Raw genomic sequence first — 27,191 nt, forward strand, 5'->3', positions numbered from 1 at the left:
GTTGGAAGAATCATAATTTCTGATTCAATACTTAATTAGAAAACTTCAGAGTTCACATAAGAACATACATAAAAAGTTATAGAATATAAATGAAATTCTGTAAATACATCTTTATATTTGTGGTCAATGCAGTTGTGGCCAACTAGTCAAAACAGCACAATAGGGAAATCATATGTTTTCAACAAAAGATATCAAGACAAATAGATATTCCCATATCACAGATATGGCTGGACCGTTTTCTCTTCACAATATACACCAAACTCAAAATTGATTACTGAAATAAGTTTAGTATCTAAAATATAAACATTTTAGTAAGAATGTAGAAGTAAATTTTAATGGCCTTGATTTAAGCAATGGTTTCTTCATCAACATACAAAAAATACAAGCAACAATAAAAATAATAGATGAACTACAAAACCCACAAACTTTTTGCTTCAAAGGACAGCATCAAGAAAGTGAAAATCCAAAGCACAATATTTGCAAATCCCATGTGGGGTGAGATGTATACCAGAATATATAAAGGACAATTGCCACTTAATAGAATATCACCCAGATAACAAGTTGAGAAATACTTATGTTTCATTTTAGAAAGTTGTTTATTTTTATTTATTTGAAAAATCAGAGACAACCAGATAGAGATCTGCAAATTTACCTACAATGCTAAGTAGATCAAGTAATATATGGAGGATGGAATAAAAACAGGAAAAAGAAAATCCATGAACTGAACTAGGTTTCATTAAACTGAAGAAGATAATGACCAATTATTCATGAAATTTGCAATGTGACTACCTTCCATTCTCTTTCTGTCAAAAGTTTGCCTAGTTATGTCAGCCACTTTCAAAATAATCTCTTTTGATCAACTCATAGCTATTTAATAATTTAGTCACAGTGGTGAAAATGCATCCTAGTCGCAGGTTCCATCCACACTGCAGGGGAGATGACACTCATGTACAGATCAGATACAACAGGAGGCAGAGATCTTGCAGGAACACCTTAGAATCTTTCCTATCACAGAAATGCATAAGAATGGAAAAAGTGGTGATCTTCCTGCCTATTTTAAAGAATCATCACCATCACCCTTATAAGAAAAGACATGCTAACATGAGAAAAGTATAAACAACTTACTTTATCATAGTTTTTTTTTTTTCATTTATTTAAATGAGAGGCAGAGTCACAGACAGAGAGAGGGAGAGACAGAGAAAGAGGTCTTTTGTCAGCTGGTTCACTCTCAAAGTGGCCCCAACTCCTGGGGCTGTGCTGATCCGAAGCCAGGAACCAGGAGCTTCTTTCTTCTGGGTCTCCCACATGAATGCAGGGGCCCAAGCACTTGGGTCAAATTATACTGCCTTCTCAGGCCATTAGCAGAGAGCTGGATCAGAAGAGGAGCAGCAGGGACAAGAACCTGCACCCTATGGGATTCTGGTGCTGCAGGTGGAGGCCTAACATGCTACACCACAGCGATGGTCCCAATCATAGTTTTATTTGATAGAGGAAGCTTGAGAATAAAGAAATCCCAAAGCAAGAATGAATTATTGATCTTTATGCTTAGGTTATATGATACATGGCCAGTCAGATGGAACACACAACTGAATAAGAAAGGTGTGAACCACTGCTAATGGCCTGCGAAAGGGGAAGCTAGTGTATTAGCTTTTACTTACTTTAAAATACATGAGAGGAGCAATTTAGGAGGAAAGGAGGTTTATTTCAGTTTACAGTTTGGGAGGTTCATAATCAAATATTGGACTGTAGCATTGGTTTAAGCAGCTAGAGAGGCTGGTGGGTGGTGGAGGAATCCTTATATCCTCAGCCAAGAATTAGAGAGATAATAGTAGCATACTGGATTCATAAAGTGACCCTGCTCACGAGGGTGATTTCACAAGAACAAGCCTCCAATGACCTAACAAGCTCCCATTAATCCCACTTCCTTAGCACTTATCATTAGATCAAGTCTCTACTCTTAACCCATCCAAACCATTATACTAGCTACTTGCTTGAGACTGTGGGGTTTAAACATCTGCATTAACTTGGGTAGCCAAATCCTTTTGAAAGCATAATACCTAGATAAGCCAGTCTGGATTCTCTTGACTTCTCTGTGAGCAGTCCTCCCTCCCAGGAATGGGGCAGGATTCCTTCCAAAATGGGGGTCTTATGGTTCAATAGCCAAGGTAGGTCAGAGATGGACTTTACTGTAAGCTACAAGACAGAAAGTCAGGCGAACATCAATGTAATATTTTTAGGCTTTAAGGGAAAAATTGATTCCAGTTTGTAGGACCACCTTGCGAAAAAGAAATTCTGGTTTCTGTGGCTTGTCTTATAAAGGAGAAGAGGAAACAGGAGAAAATGATAGGAGAAAGAGAAATTTTGGTTATGAGGATTTCATTGTTTTCTGAGCCCCAAAAATCCAAATATAGACTTTATATATTATTAATTCCTGTAGCTATGTTGTAGTTATGTAGTTTTTATAGCAATTATCCCTCAGCATCCTTTTATGTGCTAGAGAAATTTTAACAAAGTATGTTACTGTTTTGGGTGTATATCACGATTGATAAATACTTTAACCTGGTCTCTCTCTCTCTCTCTCTCTCTCTCTCTCTCTCTCTCTCTCTTCTCTTTCTCTCTTTCTTTCTCTTCTGGTGGTATTCTCAAAAAAATCACTATCCAAATTTCTGATAATGTGAATTATTTCAGGCACCTTAAAAATCAGATCTATGATTAGTCTGTTCCAATTTTATCTTTGCTTTATATTTGACCTTTTTTAGATCATTTTTTCTCAACTGTTTAAATTGGTATCTCAAAGATATGTTTTCTCAGAGAAACTGATTTTTAGAATTAGGAAGAAAGTAATGTAATTGACCAGTAAAAATATTAACCATCTTCTCCAGCATAATTCTTGACTCCAGCATTCATTTTAATAAATGCATGTTGTATCAAATAAATTCATGAACACTGAAAGTGCAGATAGCCATGAATGATCATTATTGTTAATTGTCTACTTGTTTGTTGGTAAATATTTTTCTGATAGTGTAAAATAGACAGATAAATGTAGTCCTTAATATCAATTAATTAATATATAGATTTTTTTAGATTTAGTTATCTATGTGAAAAATAGAATGATAGAGATAGAGACACATGGTGGGGAGAGAGAGATAGAGAGAGCGAGAGAGGGAGAGAGAGAGAGAGAAAATGAGAGAGATATATTTTCATCCATAGGTTCATTCCCCAAATGGCTAAAATAGCTGGGGGTGGGCAAAGCTGAAACCAAGAATTAGGAACTCTATCTAGGTCTCCCATAAGGGTAACGTGGGCCAAGCACTTGAGTCAACACTCAGTACTTCCTAGATTCATTAGTACTGAGCTGTATTGAAGTCAGAGTAGTCAGGACAGCAACTGGCATTCCAATTTAGTATGTGGGTACCCTAAGGTAAGGAGTGGCTTAACCCAATGGGATACAATACCTTCTCATGTTCTATGAATTTGATGACAGAATTCTCTTGTAATGCATGTGGTTTATTTTTGTGTTTCTATCTATATTGCACTAAACATAAATTTGTGTTTATGGCATATTTTAAAGGAATATCATCAGCAAATTTAATGACTTTTTAAAAATATTTCACTCCTATAAATTTAGCTTTGAAATTAAAAATGAGAATGAAATAGATGAAAAGGATTTAAGCAGATAAATATGAATACTCAAAAATGAGTGAGAAGTTGAATATAGGGAATGTAAAAAGGAAGAAAAGTTTATATTGCTTGTGAATTCAGTTGTGACAGAGTCATTAACAACATATCAAACATTTATATATTAATTAATATATTTTAATATATTTTATGGGAAATGTGTTTTTTATTAAATATTATGCAGATAATCAAGTTTCAACAGAACTCATTGATTTTGTTATTCCTAAATCAGACTTCCAAAACTATGATCTCATTGTGTCAATAACATGTTCTTTTGCCTTGTTGATAGTCATTTAGAAGCACTTTACAGTATGAAATTGTATGTCAATATGTATAACACATAAATATTGGGCACTTATGTGTAGGTTTATGTTAGAGCTCCACTCTCAATTCCATTTCCTGCTGATGTGCACTGTGGGAGGCAGCAGTCCAAGTGTTTGTGTACTTGTATTGAGTTCCTGGTTCTCAGTTTCAGCCTGGCAGAGCCCTAACTGTTGTGGGAATTTGGGGGGTGAATGGTGAATGGGCTCTATCCGTCTGTCCCCCTCTTTCTTTCTGCCTCCCAAATAAGTATATAAATTTTAAAAGAATAAGCTTGCTGTTCCTTTAAAAAATTTGTATGCAAATTTATTGCAGTGCACCTAGAAGTATCAAATATTTTCTGCATTATGCTCTGTCAAGACTTATAGCATGGGATTTTTTCATTTCATATCACTATTTTACTATTTTTATAAAGTTTCACTGTTCTTTTCTTACTTTATCTTTTTTTCAATAATATTGAGCTGTATTGTCATGGTAAATTTTTATTTTTAGGTCTGTTGTTTGTTTGGCTACCCACACTCTGTAGAACTGAAACCTCTCCTTTCAAGTAAGTCAAAGTTCAACATGTTACTGTTTTCTTCACTAATTTGTAGACATTTTTACTGGGGTCCTTGCTCAATGAACCTCATGCAAATAAGATGCCTCAGGTTTCATTCCCAGAGGACTGAAATCTAGCATAGTCTCTAACCTGTCAACTCCTTTCTTTTTCTATCAAATCTCTGTTCCCAAGATTGTTGCTATTCCTGAAAACTAATATTTTACTCTCTTTTTGTCACTACATCAATCGTCACTGACAATAACAAACAAATTGGAAAGGGGCACAAGGATTTGATACTCATGATCAGAAATTACCTACCTCCAAAAGATGATCAATTGGAAGAGATATAGAGAGCACAAGAGATCTGGTGAGACCACTCTCCCTACTGTATTTATTATTCTTGATTATATAATGTACTTCCAGTTTTTAAATCTAGTGACATGGAAGCAAAACTATACAAGAAATGATAACTGCAGCATGTCTATATCCTGCTTGTGCCTTTCAAAATATTGGTTAATTAAATGTAAATCAGTGTTAGGAACACATTAAAAAAAACCCAAAATACATTATATATTTGTGTCATTTTCAAGCATAGTAAAAATAAACAAAATCTCTAAACTTAGAGATTCCTTACCAATTATTCATATTTACAACACTTGAGTAGTTTGTTGTTGTGTTGTTGTCAAGTATATAACAGGTTTTTGTAAACTATAGTCACATGATATGCTGTAGAACGTTAGAATTTATTACCTCATTGCATTGTAATTTGATACCTCTTATTCAACCTCCTTCACCTTTCCCTCTTACCCTGTTATCAAATAGTCATCACTTTTCTAATCTATACAATCCTGAGATCAATTTTTAAATACTATTTATTTATTTGTTTATTTATTGTGAGAGAGGTTGAGAGAGCGAGAGCAAGAGCGAGAGCGAGAGTGAGAGATTCCATCTGTTGATTCATTTCCAAAAAGCCCACAATAGCACCAAGTTGGGACTAAAGCAAGGAGTCAGAAATGAAATCCAGGTCGCCCACATATGCTGCAGCAATTCAATCACTTGAGCCATTACTACCGACTCCCAGGATCTGCATTACCTGGAAGGAAAAGTCAGGAACAGAGCCAGATATTGAACCCAGGCACACTGATGTGGGTTGTGAATGTTTAACCATTATCTTATCCACTTTACCAAATGTCTGCCCTTAGATAAGATTTTTTTTTTAAGAAGGTGTATTTTACTTATTTGAAGGACAGAGTTACAGAGAGAGGTAGAGACAGAGAGAAAGAGAGAGGTCTTCCATCCATTGGTTCACTTCCCAAATGGCCAAAAAGGCTGAAGCTGGGCCAATGCGAAGTCAGTAGCTTGGAGCTTCTTCCAGGTCTCCCATGCAGGTACAGAGGCCCAAGGACTTGGGCCACCTTCGACTTCTCTCCCAAGCCACAGCAAACAGCTGGATCAGAAGTGGAACATCCAGGACTTGAACCAGCACCCACATGGGGTGCTGGCACCACAGACAGCAGCTTTACCTGCTACACCACAGCATCAGCCCTGAGACCAGCTTTTTAAGCTTCTATGAAATTGTTCTTTCTGTGCTTGATTTACTTCTTTTAACATGATGCCTTCTACTTCTATGTCCTTTGCCACAAATGACAGGATTTTATTTTAACAAGTAATATTCCATATACATATGTATGTATAAACACACACTTAGCTACACATGAACACACACACACACACACATATATATATATGTATATATATATATATATCTCACATTTTCTTTGTCCAATCATCAATTGATTCTTGGTTATTGAAAATAGTGCTGTAATAAAAATGGAAGTGAGATATCTCTTTGATATGCTAATTTAGTTTCCTTTAGATATCTCAGAAGTGGGATAGTATAGATATTGTAGATCTATTTTAAGCCCTTTCAGGAACTTCTACACTACTTTCCATTATACCTGTACTAATTTACAATCCTATCAATAGTTTATACTAATTCCCTGTCTATATATCCTTGCCAGCACTTATTATTTCTTTTTGGATGGGGTGATATGGTATTTCATTGTGGTTTTGATTTTCATTTCATTGGTTACTAGTGGAGTGTTTTTTCATATAGCTGTTGGTCATTTGTATTTCTTCTGCTAAGGAATGTCTATTCTATCCTTTTTTAAATAATTGCATTGTCTGTTAAGTTATTTTCTGATTTTTAATTATCATTTTATTTGAAAGAGTTAGAGAGAAGCAGACACACACACACACACACAGACACACACAGAGAGAGAGAGAGAGAGAGAAAGAGAGATCTTGTGTCCACCAGTTTACTCCCCAAATGATCACAACAGCCTTAGCTGTGCCAATCTGAAGCTAGGAACCAGGAGCTTCCTCTGAGTCTCGCACATGAGTGCAGGGGCCCCAGTACCTGGGCCATCTTCTGCTACTTTCCCAGACCTGTTAGCAGGGAACTGGATTGGAAGTGGAGCAGCTGGGACTAGAATAGGTACCCGTATGGGATACAAGTGCTGCCTGCTCAAAATGCCAGCCTCAGTTTTTGACATTTTTTGTTCTTGTTCCTTATAAATTTCTGATTTTACCCCTTGACAAAAGAGTGGTTTGCAAATAATTTTTCCCATTTTGCGTATTGTCTTTTGGCACTGTGGATAGTTTTTTTTTGCTGGGCGGTTCAAGTTAGTAGAATGTAAGAGAAATAGTTGCTCATGTAATAACCAGTTACCACTATGAGTAGTGTGTGTGTGTGTGTGTGTGTAGAAGGAAGTACAAAAGAGAAATGCAGCAGAAATGACTCCTGTAGATGTTTTGATTGGCATAATTAAAATCAAGTATAACTCTGAAATGAATGCATTTTGCCAGTTTGGAAGTCAAACAGTGATTTATGATGACAAAGGTACTAAAAAATAAGGGTATTTTTATCAAATGTATTAAAGCAGTCTCAAAAGTTCAAGTAGAACCAATCAAAGTTACAGAGGGTAAAGGGATTTTAAAAGAAGATTGAAGCCTTTAAGTCTTGGGAGAGAGCTTTCTGGACATGATGCATACATGAAAGAGAAAAGTTTAGAGAGATAGGTACAAGAGTAATAGAAAAATGGGTTTTCCTTCATCACTATTAAATCTCTATGATTTAATAGTGGGTCGGAGCTGCAGCTCAATAGGCTAATCCTCTGCCTGCAGCGCCGGCACCCAGGGTTCTAGTCCCCGTCAGAGTGCCGGATTCTTTCCCAGTTGCTCCTCTTCCAATCCAGCTCTTTGCTGTGGCCCGGGAGTGCAGTGGAGGATGGCCCAAGTCCTTGGGCCCTGCACCCGCATTGGAGACCAGGAGGAAGCACCTGGCTCCTGCCTTTGGATCGGTGCTATGCGCCAGCCTCAGCGGCCATTGGAGGGTGAACCAATGGCAAAAAGGAAGACCTTTCTCTCTGTCTCTCTCTCTCACTGTCCACTCTGCCTGTCAAAAAAAAAAAAAAAAAGAAAGAAAAGAAAAGAAAAAAAAAAAGAACACTAAAATGTAAGTGTTTTGGAGTTAGCTATGAATACGTAATTAGAAAGCAGAAAGTCAGGGATCTGGTTGAATTATCAATATAAAAGTGATGATTGAAGGCATGAAAGTGAGTGAGCAATTTGGAAGAAGAAGCATTCAATGAGAGTAATGCGGCACTGAGCTTAGACTGTTATTTGGACAAGGCTTTCAGATAAAAAAGGTATACACTACTCAACAGAAACTTGCTTACTTGTGAGAAACCTGTGCCATAGCAAACTGCCCCAAGAGTCTGCACTAAAGAAAATAAATGATTTGAACACTTTTACTACTTGCCTGCCATCTGTTATTAATTGCACTGACTGAGTGAGTGACTATTTGTGCAGCTGCTATAAAGTGAGCTAAATTTCAAGAATAAAGAAATATATGGCATTTATTGAGTCAAAAGTAAGGTTGATGATTAAATGAAATACATAGAAAGGCATCAATTTTAAATTGCACTTTAACTTCTTTGGGGCTTGAAAATATTTTTCATACTTACAGCAAAATCCATTCAGCTATATTTATAACACAAAAGAACAAAACTAAACAAACATATTTCAAAATTTTCAGTCTGGAAGCTTTCCATTTGATCAATTTTTGAACTTGTTGATTAAGAATATTTGTCAGAATACAGAAATGGTTAAATGTTTGCTATTTTTATTTAATAAATAATATTATTTATTTTATAAGTAAAAATTAGTGGAGCTATTACTTTCTAAAAAATATTTGATGAGCACCAACTATTGAAACTGTGATTGTAGCTAGTTCTAGTTAAGTAATAAATATATTAACAAATTTTTTTCCAAGTTAAACCACATACAAGATGAGAAGAAAATAAAGACACGTTTTATTGAGTTGTTATTTCTAAAAGTTATAAACCAGTAATCTATCATAATGTTAATGTAAAATTTGGTTTCATTATATCATTGTACAAAGAATTTTTAAGACATTCTCAAAAGTGCATGTGGAAATTCACTCTGCAATCATTACAAATAGGCAAATGGTGAAAAATCATTTACATAATGGACAAATGTAAATTCATTCTAGTTTTAGAGAGAAGCTCCCTGCTGCCTTGATTATATCATGTTTTCCTGCTGCTTCATGAGCTCACACAAACAGGAAAAAAAATTAACATTGTGCAGTTATGAGTTTGAAGCAAAGAAACAGCAGTGTGATGTTCCATTGATTTCTTCACCCCTAGAATTTCAGCTCATGAATTATCCTTGCTACAGATATTTGACACATAAAATCATCTGCTTGAAAGATAAACTGTATAGAATGGAATATATGAGAATCCCAGTTTAACTGCTAACTCTAAAGAATTTAAGATAAAAGAAATTACATTTTATTGTGGTTGCTCATGATTGTCTGTTCAATGAGTTGTCACAGAATCCAATTTCCACATTAGCTATTTTCTGTGTAAAGAATTGATTTTCCTGTTTCATTTATGGTGAAGTGATAGTTCTATAGTCTTCTTGACTTATTATGAAAAGTATTTCCTAAATCATCAGTCTTAAAAGTATAAAACTTGTCTGTTTACATAATACTGCTTGTTCAATTTTAATCAGTCTTAAGTGCATGATTTCACAAAGAAATAACCATATGAGAAATATATTTTTGGTGATATTTATTCCATGACACAGTTATGTCTCACATAAATAAAACGGAAAACAATTTTACTTAATAGAGGTAGGGAATGAATATAAAATAAATGCTAATATAATTTTCACAACATAAAGAAATTCAGTGTTTTAGAAATACATCATCAACTAATATATTAAATCAAAGGATAAATAGCCCCTCCCCTGCCCTCTATGAGTTGAAAGTACACTGGCATGCTAATCAGGAGCCGCTTCTCCAGTGACAGCTTCCTCCCTTGACATCCTGTAATTTCCATGTACAGGAAGTATGTTACTCAGGGTTTTCTAGATTTACAGACAGGATAGGACATGCATGTGAGTATATGAAGGGAGATTTGCTAGGCAATCTGGATCACATGATTATGGTAGCTGAGAAGTTCCACATCATCTTACAAACTGGAGAACTTCAGATGCCTGGCTCAGCCCCAGTGCAAAGGCTTTAGTACCCAGTAAGACAAGGTAATGAATCTCAATTTCAGGCTGAATACCCCCATGCCAGTTAGGAGGCCATGGGCATATGTCCTGACATCTGAGGCAGAAGTTGAGCACATCCAAGCTCTCCATGAGAGAGAACAAATCACCTTCTCTATTAAGTCTCTCACCATATCCCCAATCAATTTGTGCTGCCCACCAACACAGAAGCTAGATCTTCCCAACTAGTCTACTCAGACTCACATGCTCATCTCATTTGGAAATACCCTCACAGACACATCCAAAATACTGTTTTCCCAGACTTCTAGGTAGTCATTAATTCAGTGACTACCCTAAAATTAATCATCACAAGTCCACCCCTTGTTAAATAGACACCTTTATGATTCATAAGCCATGCTTAACTTCCATGTAAAGACAGTAACAAGGAAATAGTTTCACCCAACATGTTGTAATTATCCTGTTTATAACCAAAAGCACACTACCCATTACCTACAAAAAGACATGAAGTTCTTGGGTATGTTCATCTTGTTTTCTAATATATCATGACTTAAATACTCTATATAAAATTAATAAAACAAATATTTATATAAAGTCAATTCCTTTTTATGTTCCATGAAAACAGAATGGAAGAGGAATAGAAATAAAGATATTGTTTAATATATGTACATATCCAAAGATAAATTCTTAACAGAACATAAAGGTAATACACATAACTACAGTTTTTCTTTCTATATTTGGTTATAGCTGTAATTTGTAACTTAACTCTACACCCACTCTGTATCCACATTGCCCTTAGTAAGTACCTAAACTGGTCATAGTTCTTTACCTGGTGGGTGACCCAAAATTTGATTTCTGAAGCATCTGGTCCATTTGTAGTCTTGCTTCAACTGGGTTGTTGAAGTTTCTCATTGACTTAAATTGCAAGGAATGGTAATTATGAGCGACAACTTTAGGAATCTTCTGAATTCCACACATACTTTTCCTTTACCTCCATTGTTTTGTAGTAGTCCAATTTCCCATTGGTAGTATAAGATCAGCATCATAACTCCCTTCTTTGCTGATTGAGTCAGAGGCATGAAGAGACCAAAACGGCCATGAGAAAGTCTTAATTTCCAGTTCATTGGAATCACTGCTGTGTGTCCCACAGGAAGCCTTTCTCCTTCAGAAACCAAGAACTCTAGCTCGAGTGCAGTTCCAAGAAGAAGATGTAGCCTTCTTGCTAGTGAGTCATGAGGAAAAATGGACAGTGGTGTCACTTTCATTTCTACTCCTTGATTCCTAGCCCTGTGGATTCTGATTATGGGGGAAGAAATACCATATATTGTATGGTGATTCACAGTACATACAGCCTTGTGGAGAACCTTGCTCTAGCCCTATAAAATATTGACACCTTACTGGCACTGTATCTTTGACTTCAAGAGAAAATTCTGTCATTTTATCAAATTAGTCACTTTAAAATGGTGGCGAAAGTGGTAGGAACAATGAATTCCATGACATAAGCATATTACCTCACTTCTTTGATTTACAATGAGTTTCTGGGTCAGAATCAATGCTATGTGGGATGACATGATGGTAGGTAAGTCATTCAGTATTGCTCAGATGGTAGCTTGGGGAGAAGTATTGCACACAGGGAAGACAAATCCATATCTAGAGTAACTGTCCATCCCAGTGAGGACAAAATGCTGCATCCCCCATGGGAAGGGGTCCGATGTGATCAACTTGCCATCAGGTATTAGCTGTTCCCCTCTGGGAATGGTGCCATGTCCGGAGCTCAGTGTCAGTTTCTGCTGTTGACAGACTGGACACTCAGATGTTGTCATAGCTGAACCAGTCTTCGCAAGTGGAAGTCCATGTTGCTTAACCCATGCCTAACCTTCATTTCTGCTACCATAACCATTTTTTCATTATCACACTGGGCAGTGACAGGTGTGGCTATTGAAGGAGGCTGATTTGTACTCACAAAATGGGTCATTCTATCCACCTGATTATTATAGTCCTCCTTTTCTGAGGTCACTCTTTGGTGGGCATTCACAAGGAACAAAATATATATTTGCATATTTTACCCACTCAGAGAGATCTACCTCCAAAGTTTCTCTTCCCCAAATTATTTTTTTTCCTAATTTTCCAATAATGCTCCCCACAGTTTTCTAATTATACAATGAAACCATTGACTACAGCTCATAAGTCAGTATACAATTGCACATCTGGCCATTTCTTCTTCCAATCAAAGAGCACAATCAAGTGCACTGTCTAAAGTTCTGCCCATTGAGAAGCTCTCCCTTCAATACTGTCCTTCAGGGATATCTCAGAAAGGAGCTGCAATACTTCAGTTCTCCACTTTTGGATGATATCTCCATATTATGCAAAACCATATATTAACTAGGCCCCAGGCTTATATTTCTCTGTAAACTCATAATAGGTATCTCCCCATGAGGCTGTTGGTATAGGCTAGGAGAGAAAGAGGCAGGGTATCAGGGGTGGAAACTGTGGGTATTTGGGCTATTTCTTCATGTAACAATTTTGCCTTTAGGACCTGCTAATGCTCAATTACATATGAAGAGATTCCATTTGATGAGGGAGTGCTGGTGTGCACACCCAGCTTTATGATGGGGTGGGACATAAAGCAATTTGCCTTGCATAGTAATTGGCTAGTTCATGGTCATGTGTTCAGCTTATATTAAGGTTATTAACGTTCAATAGCAAGCCAAGAGTTGGCTCTCAAAAGGGGATCTAAAGATTATGTCAAGGCCTTCTTTTAACATGCTTAGGATTTTCATGGTGATCAGCTTTTGGGTGCAGGGCATGAGGGTGGCAAAGACAGTGCTGAGAGCAAGTTAAATGGGCGGAGTCTGAGTTGTTTACAAGAAAACTTCATTGGGCACAGGCATCAGGAGTGATGACATCAGCACGTGAACAGTGTGTGGACCTTATGGAAACTGAGCGCATGATAGGGTAACCTTTAAAATGATTGGCTGGCTTCTCTTCCCCTCCCCTATAGCTCTGTGGTTTTTTTTACTTTAAAAGAGGCTTACTGAGCAATAATAAACGAGTTCCTGCTTGACTTGACTCCCCACGGGGTCTGATTGTCTCCAGGATCAAGGGAGGCTGGGGAACGGGTGAGCGGCACACTTAACTTTCCTCGGATCCAGTCCATCCTCATTTGGGTGGACCAAGACCCTGCAGTGGGGACTGCAAATGGCTCCAAACAGATTCATTGCCTTCCACTGGCATTTCAGGCACCATTGGATTTGCTGGGTCCATATGGTCCAAGTGGTAGGTAATCTTGCACAGCATCCTAGGCCTGTTTCAGACCTTTCTCCTGTTCTGTGCTGCATTCAAAACCAGTTTTGTGTGTGTGTGTGTGTGTGATTCAGTAGATGGTGAAGTAACAGAGCCAAACAAAGAATATGTGCCTCCAAAATACAAATAAACTGACCTAATATTGTGCTTGTTTTTCAATTTTAGGAGGAATCTGATGCAACACGAACCTTCACCTTTAAAGGAGTGACACCACATGCCCCATCCCACTGTACTTTTGGGAATATCACTGAGATAGAAAGTCTTGAATTCTAGCTAACATTATCTCCCACTCTTTGACACAGAAATATCTTGCCAGTAAGTTCAGAGTAGTTTCTATGTCATGCTACCTAGGTCCAATCAGCATGGTGACATCAATGTAATAGATTAGTGTAATATTTTGTGTAGGGGAAAATGGTTCAGATATCTGCTAAGCAAAGTGTGATGTAGAGCTGGAAATTTGATATACTCCAGAGGATGGACAATGAAGGTCTATTGCTGGCCTTGCTAGGTGAAAGCAAACTGACTTTTGTGGACTTTATGGACAGCTATGGAAAGAAAAGCATTTTCTAGATCAATAGCTGCATATCAAGTACCAGATGTGTTAATCTGCTCAACCAATGAAATCACATATTCTTCAACAGCTGCAGTTGGAGTCATTCCCTGGTTAAGCTTACCATAGTTCATTTTCATTTTCCAAGTTTCACTTTTCTTTTGTACAGGCCAAACGGGAGAGTAGAATGGGTATGTGGTGGGAACCACCATCCCTGCATCTTTCAAGTCATGCGAAAAGGCCATAAATCCCTTTGGTGAAGATTAAGACAAAGATTAACAGCATACATTTTTGAGGTCTCTACTCGGGGGGACCTGACTGCCCTTTATTCAAGAGGTTCTTGGTTTGTAAGTTGGCAAGAACCTGCAAATTGATTAAGGCCCCATGATGCTCTGTTTTTTATGATTTGAGTCAGATGTGTGTTCACTTGACCAGAAATTTTTCTGCTTAAACACATCAAGTAAGAATTTGTTAAACTTCCTACCTATTTCATTTCCTATCTATTGCAAGGCCTGTCCTCTGTTGATCAATTACGTTTACCTTACTATTTACTTCTGAGTGCTGCTATTTGGCTCCTGCTAACTTGGGTTCCAATTGTTCCCACTGCAGTCAAGTTTTTTTTTTTTTTTTCACCCTCTCTTTTTAAAGGTCTATTTACTTATTTTGAAAGTCAGAGTTACAGAGAGAGAGGAAGAGACAGAAAGAAAAGATCTTCCTTCCACTGGTTCACTCCTCAGATGGCCACAACAGCCCAGCCAGAGCAGGGCCAGGCAGTAGGAAGGAGCCAGGATTTTCTTCCAGGTCTCTCACGTGTGTAGCAGGGCCCTGACACATGTATAATCTTCTGCTACTTTCTCCTAGGCAATTAGCAGGGAGCTGGATCAGAAGTGGAGCAGTTGGAACAAGAACCAGCATTCATATGGGATGCCAACTTTGCAGGCAGCAGCTTTTCCCACTATGCCACAATGCCAGTCTCCCTGCATTTAAATTTCCTAATTGAGTGGGATGCAGACACTGCCCACATGAATGTATTTGTCAAATTATTGAGAAATGAATTTATTTAATTTCTACTTCTTTAACAAAGTATCATATTCTGAGTGGTTTATAAGCAATAGAAATTTATTTCTCCTAACTTTGGAGGCTTTGAAATCCAAGATCAGGGTGCCAGCGTGGTTAGGTCCTGGTGAAGAGCCTCCTCTGGGCTTCAGATAGCTAATTTCTCAGTCTGTTCACAGATGGTGAAGAGAGGCAAGAGATGTCTTCTTATAAGGGCACTTATCATCCTCATAAGGACTACAACTTCAGGATCTAGTTACCTTGGAAAGTTCTCATCTCCAAAAAGTAGTGCATTGGGCTGAGGGTTTCAACATCTGTCCTTTGCAGGGGCATAAACATTGGTTCTACTTCAGGAAAAGAAAGGAAGGACATCACACCCAAAAACAAACTAGCAAATGTTAATCACAGGCTGTCTATCTCTTCGGTTATCTCGACTGTAGAGAACCCAGTTGTTACCATATGTTCTACCACAGTCCTTTAGATCTGGTCACTTTACTTTTTCTATTCCCTGTTACCCCAGATCTACATTTTTATAAAGAAATGAAAGCATGTGTAGATGAATATAGCTGGAGTATTTATTACTCCAGTTCAAATCACTTATTGGTATATTAAAAATATATTTTTACCTCTAAGATAAATTTTATAGATTAGCTGAGAATGTAATATTCAATTACTTTAATCAAATAAATTTAAAGTCTTATTTTCTTAATTAATCCCTTTATCCTGTATAGATTTTTATAAATTTGAATTTGTGATTTCATTTATTTTATTAGTAATGGTTGGCTTTCTTCAAATAGAATCCTGATAACTGGTGACCCTGTAATAAATCACTTAATCACTACTGATGCCTCATAGCAAAACAAAAATGACTTCTTCAAAGAGAATTATCTGTAGAAACTATCATAACCTCACTCTAGAATTCCAAATCTCTATTCTGTGAATTATTTAACCAGATTGTAAAATGCTCCTCATAGCCTTTCCCTGCTGCAGACACTCTAGGTAATATTGGATCTGTTGGATCTCATTGTTCAAGCAGCAGAGCAACATTCCTGGCAGATGGACATTTTGCAGACTTATTCTTTGTCCAAATCAAAACTGGCAATTTCTCTAGAGACTCAGTAAATGAGCAAGAATAATACAGTGTTTAAAGAGACCCATAGGATGGTACTATTTTCCTTAATAATGGGAGAGGACAGGTAAAGCAACATGCCCTTGAAGTTGCAAGGTGAATTTCAACATGTCTCATGGGAATTTCATTCAATGGTAAGCCCCTGAATTTTCTGAAATGCATTTCCTAACCTCTGTTATACATGTGTCTTAACACAGTGTTTCGTGTAGCATGTTCATCATGTTCAAAATCATAATATCATTAATGTGAAGGGTAAACATGAAATCTTTTTGAATTGAAAAAATATTTCAAGTCATTATTGACTAAACTATGAAGGCAAGGTAAAAAAAAAGCGATATAAACACACAAAAAATTGTGTTATTCTAGTTCTGTCTGCTGAAAGAAAACCACTTCTTATTTTCTAAACTAACAAAAATAGAGAAAAATATTTTTTTAGATTTACAGATGGCTATCAGTTGCCAAGGAAGCAGTAATTGGCTCCAGCAATGAAACCACATCTGGATCAGTAGGTGCAATGGGAGTCGCTGTGTGATTATGTTTTCCATAATCGAGTTCCATAATAACCATTCACATGTGTCCTGTACACAGACAAAATGGGCGAGTTGAATGAGATATTTTAGGAATCACCTCTGTGGTATTTTTAAAGTCCTTGCTGCTAGTGTTAATCTTTCAATTGCTCTGGGAACATGGTCGCGTTTTTGGCTTAATATTTTGTATGGTAAGGCAAGTCTAGTATTCTCCACTTGTTTTTTCTTATTCTAACACGCCTCTATTCATGGATCAGAGATCAAGAAATCATCAGAAATCAAGAAATTCAGGTGAATTGCTGATTATGTATGGGGCAATTGTGCAAGTTGGAATTCATAAGGTAATTATAGAGTGGGTTTGCACACTTATTAGCCCATAAGACGTTTATATTTTTCATGGCATACCTCAAGATTATTTCCGTCTTCAGAGGCATTAGGCAAATTTTCTCTATGAAAATTTGAATTAATTCTCCTTCAGCAATACAGAATAAATCTGGTAAATGTTTGCAGGTCTTCAGGAGAAAACTAGGAGGATAGTTTACAATGTCCACTTCTGGCTATGTAGTTAGTTCTCTGCGAAAGAAGATGCAGTGTCTTCCTTTCATTAAAAGGACTCTGGTAGTATTAACTGCCCAAGGCTTTGCTGTGACTGAATTGTGATGTAAGATTCCATTTAATCAACTTGAAGATTTTTTACCTTTATAAACTAATGGATGGCCCAACTATTTTAGATCTAGGGACATCATGATTCAACACCGACTAGTCAACATAAACTATTCTGATTGCAGTTTCAGAAATGTTGTCCAATACCATTTCTTTTACCATTGTGTCTCTGGGGGGCAACATGTCACTTATTCATTATCTGTCATTATATATGTTCGCTTCCTTGAGATTAGTTTCTAATTTTGTTTCTAGACTACAAAAAGTAATCAGCAAGGAGCTTCTTAAGGACACTTGGGCACCTAACACCCCTGTCGGAGCCCAGGATTGCATTCATGGCTCCTGGCCTTGGCCTGACCCAGACATGGATATTGCAGTATTTTTGAGAGTGAACCAGCATATGGAAAGATCTCTCTGCATCTGCTGAGGTGGACATCTGGCCTACTGGCTAAATAAAACACCGATTTACCATATTAGAATGCACTGGGTCAATACATGGCTTCACCTCCTGACTCCAGCTTCAAGCTAATGCATATTCTTGCAGGCAGCAGGTTATGGCTCAATGAACTGGGTTCCTGCCACACATACGGCCTGGATTAGGATCTTTGCTCCTTGCTTCAGCTGCACCTAGTCCCAGCTGTTGTGGGAATTTAGAGAGTGAACCAGATGATATAAGTTTTCTCTCTTTCTCATTCTCACTCTGGCTCTCTCTGTCTCGCTTCTTCTCTCCTTCAGTCTATCTGCCTCTCAGATTAATAAAACAATTTTTAAATAAATGATAATCATGATATGTTGATTTCTTGGATATGTTAAACAGCACTTCTGACTTTGAATATATACTGAAGAATTGAATACAACACACACTTTTAAGGTTTGTTATTGGCTTAGGGCTTGGGTTCAGAGATTTTTATCACCTGAATCTCTCCAGAAATTTAAATGAACCATGCCCTAAAATAGTATTGCCTCTGTTAAAAATAAATCTCTTTATGATTGTATAGAAGTGGTTAAGTGATAGAAGGTTGAGGAGTTGAGGTGGGGCAGCAGGTTAAGACACCATATGTGCATCCCGTATTGGAGTACCCAGGAAGGCAGTGGAGTTGGGGCCCTGTCATTCCTGTGCAAGATCACATGGAGTTTTTGGTTCATGTTTTCAGCCTGATTCAGACCTGGCTTTGTAGCCTTCTGGGGAGTAAACCAGCAGATAGAAGATCTCTCTTATTCTTTCTCCTGTCATTATGTCTTCAAATATATTAGTAAACTTTAAAAATAAAGTAATAGAGAAATTATTGAATCTCAAAAACATATTTTCAGAGATTTAGTGTTTCAGTACTGATAAAGAAATGATTGTGTGGGAGACTATTTTTTCCTGTTACTTGCTTTAATTTTAGTGTGTACCCAGTAATGAGTTTAGGAAGGACATCATCTTTAACTCATTCAATTCTGTCAAAAGCAGTAAAACCTACCATAAAATGCCTTCCTATTTAATCTGATTCTAGTCAGTGTGCAGCAGAAAGAAAGATAGAATGTGGAAAAGCCATGTTGAAAGATGATTATTTGGGATGGGTGTGTGGTACTACAGCTGAGACATCACTTGAGATACATCCCCTTTCAGGGTGCTGGCTCTTGGTCAGGATGCTGGGCTTACTACCTATCATTCCTGCTAATATGTATACCAAAAATAGCAGATGACACAATTAATTCTGTCCCTGACACCCACATGGGAGACCCAGACTGAACTTTGGGCTCTTGGATATGACCTGGCCCACCAGTGGCTGTTCTGGGCATTTAGGGACTAAACCAACAGATGGAAGATCTGTCTCTATGCCTATCAAATAAAATGAAATTTTTAAAAAAATCTTGATATAAAAATGATTATGATATGAAGATATTTAATCAATTTATTTGCACTCATCTACTATGAAGGCAATAGAAATGAATGATTATTACAGACCGGGGAATTTTGAGATAGTTCACAGGAGATATGACTTCTTAATTAAGGCCTTGAAAATTATTTCATGATTGGAGACAATCATGAGGAACAGAACAGGGTGAAAGAACAGTGAAAAATAATGCAAACCTCAAAGTATTCTCTTTTTTGTTTGTTTCATAGAGCCATATATCCAATGATTTTTTAGTAAATAATTAGATCAGTTTAAAATACACATATGCATAAATAAAACTATTTTGTTCTAGAGAAGGCCTTTCTTAACAATAGAACTCTCTGGAATATATCCTATTTTGTTTTTTCTTAGCAGTCATGTTCATTGAATAGAATTCTATCCATTTTATTCTTACACATGTTTTCTATCCCCTGTTCCCATTGGCTACATTTTTATGAACCCAGATGTTTGAGAACAGATATCTTTTAGGATAAGCACCTGATACTTTTAGTCAATAGGAGAAATCAATTTATAATGAAAGCAATTATCCCCTATTTCAACATTCCCTATAAGCAGATCCATCTCCTAGTAGCCAAGGATTGGAATATCTGCATTGTTAGTTCTTGTGGTTGCATAAATATTATTCTGCATTTTGCAAAGTGAAAACTAGATACAACTAAAATGAACCACGTGATTTTAAATGACTTAATGGAGCGATTAACTACACTTTAAAATATGAAGGGAAAGAAAAATATTGTATTAGGGACTTGATTATGTATGTTTTCCTTACCAATTCAATATAAAATTTATTTGTAGAGCTTTTTTTCCCCAAAGTAATAAAGGGAAATTTAATATCCTGTACCAAATATTTAAGCAGAAGATGAAATATTATCAAACTTTATAGCTGATATTCAGGTAAACCATGTTATGTGTCAAGAAAAGTGGCTCTTACGTAGAAATAAATTGAGTTTGAAGATGCAAACCCAATTAACAAAGGATACTTATAACAGATTGAAATGTCGAAACCTAAAATGATGCATTAAAGAGACTAGTTTTACAGAGATAACAAAATTATCTTCTTCTAAAGTGATAGTGTTTTGAAATTTTACTCCAACCCCCAACTTAATAACTCCTTGATGATTAAGCCTTAAGAAACATATGACAACATATATTTATTTTAAGAATTTTGTAAAACAAATAATAATTTATAATAAATATAGCATATATGAAAAATACATTGTAGATTATATATATATATATATACATGGTGACTATTATTTGTGTCTATTCTTTTATTGGTAAAAATAATTTTTATTTATTTTTATAGCAAATTTGTGAATAAACTATGCTATTTTATATTTGAAATTAAGGTATCCTAATTAACAGGTTTTTTTAAAGACTTTTTTAAAATTTATTTGAAAGGCAGAGTTACAGAGAGGCAGAGGCAAAGAGAAAGAAAGAGGTTTTCCATCGATTGGTTCACTCCCCAGATCAAAGTAACAGCCAGAGCTGCACTTATCCGAAGCCAGGAGGCAGGAGCTTCTTCCAGGTCTCCCAAAAGGGTTCAGGAGCCCAACGACCTGGACCATCCTCCTCTGTTTTCCAAGCCACAGCAGAGAGTTGCATCAGAAGTGGAGCAGCCGGGACTCTAACCAGCGCCCATATGGGATGCTGGCACTGCAGGTGACGGCTTCATCTCAGCACCATCCCCCCAATTACTAATTTATACAGTCTGATCATTTCAATTAACTTTAGATGGTACACAAATATTATGAAGGGCAGAATTAAAAATTTAACCTGTGTTTTCAAATGTACTTCAGTGAATTTTGAAGCTGTATGCTTTCTGTTCTTAAAGATGAATAAAATGATAGAACTAATATATATACATATATGTGCTTCTTATAATTATAGTATTATTTGTAATCATAGATTATGCTACCATAGAGGCTTTTTTAATTAAAAATTTTAAACTAAGATTATTTGTGTTTCCCAATAATAGTCATGCTTTAAATTAAAGAAAAGCATGCTGAATGTTCTAAATTAATTTTTCATGTTTAAGAATATGTAGATTACACATTATTTTTTTAAAATATTTATTTATTTGTTAGGTAGAGATACAGAGAGACAGACGCAGAGAGAGAAAAAGAGAAGTCTTCCACCAGCTGGTTCACTTCCTGAATGGCCGCAGGGGCCAGAGCTGGGCCCATCCAAAATCAGGAGCCAGGAGCTTCCTCTGGGACTCTCATGTGGGTGCAAGGGCCCAAGGACATGGGTCATCCTCTAATGCCTTCCAAGGCCATAGTAGAGAGCTGAATAGGAAGAGAGCAGCAGGGACTCGATCTGGAACCCAATTGGGCTGCCAGCACTGCAGGCAGCAGCTTCATCCACTATTCCAAAGTGCTGACCTCTACACATTTATTTCACAACATTTGAATTCAGAATTTTAATGGAAGAGCATATAAAAATGTTTTCAATTCTCTTGTTGTCAATTTTTGTCATTAAAATTTTTGAAAATAAATTCCACAATTTCTATATTATATATTTAACTGAAATTCCATTTCTAAGTTTTAATTTAATCTGCTTTTCAACTTATTTTTACATTCAACAAATGAAATATATTCTGTTACCTGGTCAGTGATTTAGAATGCCTCCTAGGTATTTGTCAGATATTATGTTTGATAGTGGAGTTATGGTGATTAAATATCAGGATTTCAGCTCTCACTGAGATTATAATTTTACTGGGAAAAATATGAGACACAATTGATAAGTAAATACTTTGCAGAGGATTGAATTATAGGATTATTCAAAAGAACCAGATATCGACAACATCAGTAGATTCCTTTAGAGAAAATTCTTTTCTCTGTTTTTGAAATCTCTTGATTATTTTTATGATTTGTTAGTTTTATACTAATTAATATTAAACCTATGAAAGCACAATGGAATGCCAATAAAATGCTCACATTAAGATTCTTTTTTTTTTTTTTTTTGACAGGCAGAGTGGACAGTGAGAGAGAGAGAGAGACAGAGAGAAGCGTCTTCCTTTTCCGTTGGTTCACCCCACAATGGCCGCTGCGGCCAGCACGCCATGCTGATCTGAAGCCAGGAGCCAGGTGCTTCTCCTGGTTTCCCATGCGGGTGCAGGGCCCAAGCACTTGAGCCATCCTCCACTGCACTCCTGGGCCACAGCAGAGAGCTGGACTGGAAGAGGAGCAACCGAGACGGAATCTGGTGCCCCGACTGGGACTAGAACCCGGTGTGCAGGCACCGCAGGCAGATGATTAGTTTATTGAGCCACAGCACCGGCCAAGATTCTTCTTTTTTAATGTGCCTACATACAATGAGGCTTGCTGGTAGGTATTTTGATTATATTCCATTTACACTTCTGGAAAGGAAAGCAAAGATTTTATGACAATATATATGAGAAAGAAAGAGAGTTATATCTAGTATCTAGACTGCTTTGGGTACAAAATCTATCATCTGTATTAAGGCAGTATCTACTACCCAGGTAGGCTGATACATGCTTGTGTCTTGCCCACATAATTTCAGTAGACTTAGTCACCGTGAATTAATAAATCATGGGTAAAGTAAATGTAATGTATAACACAATTTAAATGTTTTCAGGCTATAATTTTTCCTTATGTTCTTCTAGATAAATTAAAAAATGGTAAAAACAATTGAAGTTAAATTCAAGTAGTGCAAAAAATGATAATTTACAAAGTAAATTCCCTCAAGAAAAGAATTCTACGAAATTTCTCAAATATTTTTTCAAAAGCTGATTCAGATAGGGCAATGATACATATTTAAGTTCTCAAAAATATTCATAACTTATAATCTAAGTTATAAATGATTCAATATAATTATAATTTAATACATATAAGCCTATACATTACATATAATGATGCAAATATATCAAGACACAATTAATTTCTTATATGTTTAAAGCTTATGATTAAAATCAATTTTGAAGAAAGTGTTTTTTCTAATGTTTTGACTTTCTAAGAAAAATTCACAAAATAATTTACAGATTCATATTATAAATCATACAAATAAAGTAAAATTAATAAATATCCTATCACTAAATCTGACAGTACATACGACTTTACAATACTGTCTGTTTTGATATTTTTCTTAAGTCCAAAAAAACCTTTTATTGATTTTTAAATTTTGAATGGTTATCATGCTCAGATAATAAAACATAAAATCATCAGAAATAAGACATGTTAACATTTAAGCATAATTTATATAAATATAATTGTTTTATTTGATATTGTCATGCTGTTAATATTATTGCTATTTTTATTGTTGGCAACATCTTTGTAAAAGAATACTGTTTAATGTAATACATGGCTACTTAGCAGAATTTCCCAAATATGAAATAGCAAAATGTCTCTATTTCTTGCCCTTTGATATCTTTCCTTAACAACGGGACTGAATTGCTCAATATAACAGCACATTCTCCATGTCATATCAATATTAAGTTGCTATTATTACACTATGCTTTTAAATTAGTGGATACACTAGATATTAAATTCTCTGAATCCTAGAATCACTCTTATTGTTGTTAAGTCAAGTGTTCTAAAAGAATATGGATTAGTAGGTTTCATTAGCTTACATATGCATGATTTAAAGTCTTACCTTTTTGAATAATGTAGTTTGAGACAATATGTAAGAGCCTTCACAGTGAAGGTGCCTTTCTTTTCTTGTTATATATAAAGTATCACTTATTCTGTCTATGAATATTAAAACACTGGCTTAAATTATAACAGCATCTTTCAGGGGTTATCGTTAGTACTTGAAGAACAAATTTAATATCTTCCATGGTACATGATCCCAATAAATGAGACAGTAACTAAAGCACTCAAATAAAAAATATAGTTCTCATGTCATCTGTGAGTTTTGACCCTAAACTCTTTTGCTCAGGAGGGTGAGAACTAATTCAAAGACTGATGCTCTAAAATTGATATTCAAAACCATATTTCAAAATCTTGTAGTGATTGTGGAGAAGAGTTTCCAATAATGTTTTCTATTGCCATAAAATATTATTTCGAGTTTCCTAAGCTTAACTTCCAAAATCTTGCCTCAACTTCCTGAGTATTGCATAATCCTGAATATAACTTTCACTTTCTGAGACTCAGTTTCTCTACTAAAAACAATAATTGTCTTTTGGATTTATATAGCTTTAGGTTAAATATGAACAGAAGTAAAATATGGAGAATGATATATGTGTTAATCATGAGGTTTAACTGGTTAGGGTAGTTAATTACAATTCCCTGAAAGTTCCTCATTGAGATGAGTTTTATGAAACCTGAAAATTTGTAGAAATGTACATCCCTTAGTGTGGAGGTATTAGCCTAAGCATTCCTAAACACTTATCTCCATATCAAAGTTTGCTCATCTTTTTTTGTGTAATTATTATAGTTCATTTTTATAAAGAAAAGGAAAGTTACAACAAACTAAAACTCTTTGAGAACTTATTAATGATTAATATTCTCAACATGAGAGCAAAAAGATATCAAACTACACAGTACATCTGACTTGGCAGATTGCTTTCTGATGATGAACTTGATTTACTTTAACTCTATATTTTTCTTTCAAAATAAGTTTGAAATTAAAGATCTGGGCTTCTGACTTTTCATAATTGTTCAAATTATGTGAAAATATTCATTGATTATGTATTTGGTAATTGTTGCTACATAATTAAGTCCATCCTTCTATCAGCATTTTTATAATTAAATTCTCTTGATACCATGATATGAAATGATATCATTTCTATTATATAATGCACTCAAATACTTAACAACAAGCTGAAAATGTTTCTTTTTTGTGCAATGGTTTGAATAAGAATATATATACATATATATATGTATATATATATAAATGGAGTGAAATATTTCTTCAGTACATTTCTTTTTTTCTAATGTTCATTTACTTATTTTTAATTTTTTTATACAGATTTATTTATTTGAAAGGCAGAATTATGGAGAGAAAGGGAGAGTCAGAGAGAGAGAGAGAGTGATCTTCCATCTACTTGTTCACTACTCAGGTGGCTACAACTACCAGGGTGGGGCCAGGTCGAAGCCAGAAAACTCATCCAGGTCTCCAACATGAGTGGCAGGAGCCCAAGCACTTGGATCATTTTCCACTGCTTTTCTCATGCCATTAGCAGAGAATTGTTTTGGAAGTAGAGCAGCTGGGACTTGAACAGGTGCCCATGAAGGATGTTGGAGGGCAGGCAGCCACTTAACCTGCTGCCCCACAATTCTTGTCAACTTTTCTGTAATATTCTAAGTTTCACCAAAGTGTATTCATTCTCTATCAGTTCAGTTTGTGTTTTTTTTTCCAGATTATAACTAGTATGAATAAACCCTTTGTGAATTTTCTTGTTTTGTGTAGATATATATGTAGTAATGGAACTGCCGAAAATGTCCAGTTGTCCAAAAGAATTTCATAATCTTATGCCCCTACCAGTAACGTATGAGAGTTTGGGTTGCTCTTGTATTCCCCATGTTTGCATTTTTCCTTATTCTGGTAGATGTATGATATTTCTTCTTATTTTTACTTTGCATTTTTCTGATAGACAAAGGAATTAATTACCTTTATTAAATTTATCAACCACTAAAACATACTTATTAAAAACCCTTTCAAAAGATCTTTACAAATATTTTATTTTTTCTTTAGTGATTTGTAGAAATCAGTTATGTTCAGGATATGGGTTATTCAAAAAATATATAGCAAACATACCTCATGCACCACCATCTCTTTGTTATTTTCACTTTAAATGCGAATTACTTTGATGGTAGAAAATCTTAATTGTTTGTTTTTGTAGCTATTGTGAATGGGATTGATCTTAGAAGTTCTTCCTCAGCTGTGGCATTGCCTGTGTATACAAAGGCTGTTGATTTTTGTGCATTGATTTTATATCCTGCTACTTTGCCAAACTCTTTGATGAGTTCCAGCAGTCTCTTAGTAGAGTTCTTTGGGTCCCCTAAATAAAGAATCATATCATCTGCAAAGAGGGATAGTTTGAGTTCTTCCTTCCCGATTTGTATCCCTTTAATTTGTTTTTCTTGCCTAATACCTCTGGCCAAAACTTCCAGAACTATATTGAATAGCAGTGGTGAGAGTGGGCATCCCTGTCTGGTACCAGATCTCAGCGGAAATGCTTCCAACTTTTCCCCATTCAATAGGATGTTGGCCGTGGGTTTTTCATATATTGCTTTGATTGTATTGAGGAATGTTCCTTCCATACCCAGCTTGCTTAGAGTTTTCATCATGAAAGGGTGTTGTATTTTATCAAATGCTTTCTCTGCGTCTATTGAGAGAATCATATGGTTTTTCTTCTGCAGTCTGTTAATGTAGTGTATTACGTTGATTGTTTTGCGAATGTTGAACCATCCCTGCATACCAGGGATAAATCCCACTTGGTCTGGGTGGATGATCTTTCTGATGTGTTGTTGCATTCTATTGGCCAGAATTTTATTGAGTATTTTTGCATCTATGTTCATCAGGGATATTGGTCTGTAATTCTCTTTCAATGTTGCATCTTTTTCTGGGTTAGGAATTAAGGTGATGGTGGCTTCATAGAAAGAATTTGGGAGGATTCCCTCTTTTTCGATTGTTTTGAATAGTTTGAGGAGAATTGGAGTTAGTTCTTCTCTAAATGTCTGGTAGAACTCAGCAGTGAATCCATCTGGCCCTGGGCTTTTCTTTGTTGGGAGGGCCTTTATTACTGTTTCAATTTCTGTGTCAGTTATTGGTCTGTTTAGGTTTTCTGTGTCTTCCTGGCTCAATTTAGGTAGGTTGTATGTGTCCAAGAATCTGTCCATTTCTGATAGATTTCCCTGTTTGCTGGCATACAAGTCCTTGTAGTAATTTCTGATGATTCTTTTTATTTCTGTGGTGTCTGTTGTTATGTTTCCCTTTTCATCTCTGATCCTATTGATTTGGGTCT

The sequence above is a fragment of the Lepus europaeus genome, chromosome 15 (genome assembly GCF_033115175.1).
Source record: "Lepus europaeus isolate LE1 chromosome 15, mLepTim1.pri, whole genome shotgun sequence".
NCBI lineage: Eukaryota > Metazoa > Chordata > Mammalia > Lagomorpha > Leporidae > Lepus > Lepus europaeus.